This window comes from Antechinus flavipes, chromosome 3 (assembly GCF_016432865.1).
Source record: "Antechinus flavipes isolate AdamAnt ecotype Samford, QLD, Australia chromosome 3, AdamAnt_v2, whole genome shotgun sequence".
Taxonomy (NCBI): Eukaryota; Metazoa; Chordata; class Mammalia; order Dasyuromorphia; family Dasyuridae; genus Antechinus; species Antechinus flavipes.
The window spans coordinates 297,600,950-297,603,878 of NC_067400.1; the positions used below are offsets into that span (position 1 = coordinate 297,600,950).

At 31.8% G+C, this 2,929-nt stretch overlaps 1 pseudogene; it reads left to right on the forward strand.

Moving 5' to 3' along the window:
• Nucleotides 1-2,042: 2,042 nt before the first annotated feature.
• Nucleotides 2,043-2,477, forward strand: LOC127557927 (60S ribosomal protein L26-like; annotated as a pseudogene).
• Nucleotides 2,478-2,929: the final 452 nt, after the last annotated feature.

Here is a 2,929-nt window from a genome sequence, read left to right on the forward strand (position 1 = left end):
AAAAAACATCATCTGTGCTTTATTAATATTTTAAATATTAATAGATTATGACAATATACTTTCATTAGTCCTTTACCATTATTCTCTTCCCACCTAAAACTGCACCTTTGTATATTTAAATACACACACATGTATGTGCTTCTCTCTTTTAATGCTAAATATTAAACAAGCAAATTTCATTTTCTAATCATATGGCCATTTATAAATGATGGTTTCCAAACCTCCTTTCATTTTTCCTTCTTTTTATCTCTATTCTCCATGGCAACATGCTTACCTTTTTTTTTTTTCTGAAAACAAGCTGGCCCCCACAAAGCACAATTTCTCATCTAGCATCTAGCTGTAGCTATAATAATTCGAACAATAAGGTTGGGAGGGGTGGTATTTCATATTTTCAAATAAAAGGGAGTTACCTCTCAATGATACCATCCATCATCTTCATATTATGAAAATATATACTTGTTTATGTAAATATTTTAGCCCATATGGAAAAACTTGACCAATTACATATGGAAACATGGAAACTGTAAATATCTTACAGACCTAGGTTTAGACTGGAACTAATTAGCTACATGTACTTGAATGATAACAATAAATAACATTATAGTACTTCATAATTTAGAAATTATTTTCCTCACAACAGAAAGGCAATATGGCAGAATGCTTAGAGGAGTGGTTTCAGAGTCAGGAAGTTTTGACTGACACATACTGACACATGTCCTTGGGCTAGGTAGTTAACACCTCAATGCTTTAGGCTTTTAGTAAATTGCAGAGAAGGCACCAAATTGCATTGATAGAGGGACTTCCCTCACCTGGGATTTTCCTGAATGAATGAACTCATAAATCAAATTTAGGAGATGAAAAAGTTTTGTTCAAGAAAAAGTTTTGTTGTTGTTGTTTTAAGGATGAAATGACTTGAATATATTTGTAGACAAGAAGGAATACATTAGTTCAGCAGATAGAAAATTGAGGCTAAAGAAGAGAAAGGAATAGAAAGAAAGAAGCAAGAGAAGAGAGGAGGGGGGGAGAGATGAGAAAGATTCATAATTCACTTTCACTCCAAATTTCCTCTATACCTGGTTTTTTTCCTTAAATAGTTTATGAGTAAGACTAATTATAATCTTCTGATAAATCAATCAATAAACTTTTATTAAACGTCCATTATGTGCTAGTATTTATGCATGATATTTGCAAGATCAGTATAAGAGATTCAAAGACAAATATAAAATAGTTCCTGGTCAAAAGGAACTTGAATTGCAGGAAATTCTATGTTCACATATAAGTGTAGATAAAATATATGCAAAGGAAATACAAGATAATTTTAATTAGGAAGAGTATTATTAGCAGATACAGATATCAGGAAAAATCTTATATAGGAAGTAGTCTGAGCTATGAAGCATCAGGTCTTATGTGAGGCCTTTCTAAAATACTCAGATTTCTTAAGTGAGTCAATATTCTAAATTTAAAATATTATACTTGGATACTTTCTTTCCCCAATTAAATAAAAAAAACCAAGCTAACAAGAGCGCTTTTTAAGGCTCTTTTGGTCTCCAAGTCATATCAACTATTTTACCTGACCTAAACTTTTTAGAGAATTTTTCTATTTAATATCTGCCCATTCATTCATTTCCCATTTTTTGTTATCAGTTTTTGTCCAATAAACTGCTTGTATTGCTTCAATAATAACAAATTTCATTTTATTTTTTTCTTCTATTTTGGTCTTAATCTTTATATTTATCCAAATAATCTCCACAATTTATCTGGAAATGATAAAACTTCACCAACTCATATTGTTGCTATGTCTGGGAAAAGGTGGTGACTTGACTGTAAAACTCTCTTCTTTCTCATCCACCAAATTTGTGTGACTGGAGTTATTTTCTCCTAACTCTTTCCTTTAACAGGTTCCAAAGTATGACTTTCATTTATTTCATACCTATCCTCACTTAGGGTCAAATGAAGTCCCTGAATATAAAAGAAAACAGTACAAGTGTAAATAGAGTTGGATGTCATTATATGGTTCTCCTAGGGTGACTCTATTTGCCAAAATGAAATTCAATCCCTTTATGACTGTGGACCAAAGCAAGTACCAAAAGACACACTTCATCATGCCCTCACACATCAACAACAATATCATATATTCACCACCCTCCAAAGACCTGAGGCAGAAAAACACTATTTCCATTACCATTTGAAAGGACAATGAGATCCAGGTGATTAGTGGTTATTATGAAAGTCAGAAAATTAGAAAGTTAATACAGGTCTACAGAAAAAATACATCATCTACATTGAGTGTGTACAATCTGAACAAGCTAATGGCATAACTGTCCACATTTGCATTCATCCTGCCAAGGGAGTTATCTCCAAGTCAAAAGAGGGCAAAGATCACAAAAGAATTTTTAAGTGTAAAGTTAAATCCCAATATGTTGGAAAGGAGAAGGACAAAATATAAAGAAAAAAACACTGAAAAGATGCAAAAATAAATGCTCTTTTGTACTGTTGCAATTAAAAATGAAAATTAAAAAAAATCCCTAGTCTGATCTACTCCCATTCTTCTCCAAGGGAGACTTTATTTGTCAGTTAGAGAAGTTCATGGCTAGGGCCAGAAGCTCCATTGTTCTATTCTGCTCAGAGAAATGTAGTATGAGGCTAGAATTATATCTTTCTGATCTATTATATATTGTTAGTCTAAGAGATGTGATTTTTATGTTCAAGCTAAAGTTCTACTCACTCTTTCTTAATAGGGAAAGGGAAATTCTAGCTTTATATTCAAGATGACTTCCTTCCCATCAAATATGAGTCCTATAATGAACACTCATAAGAAGTAGCAAAGTAACTCATTTATCCAAGTCAACAACAAAACAGAAATCAGAGAAAGTGTGTATACATGTGTGTGTGTGTATATATATATATATATATATATATATATATATAT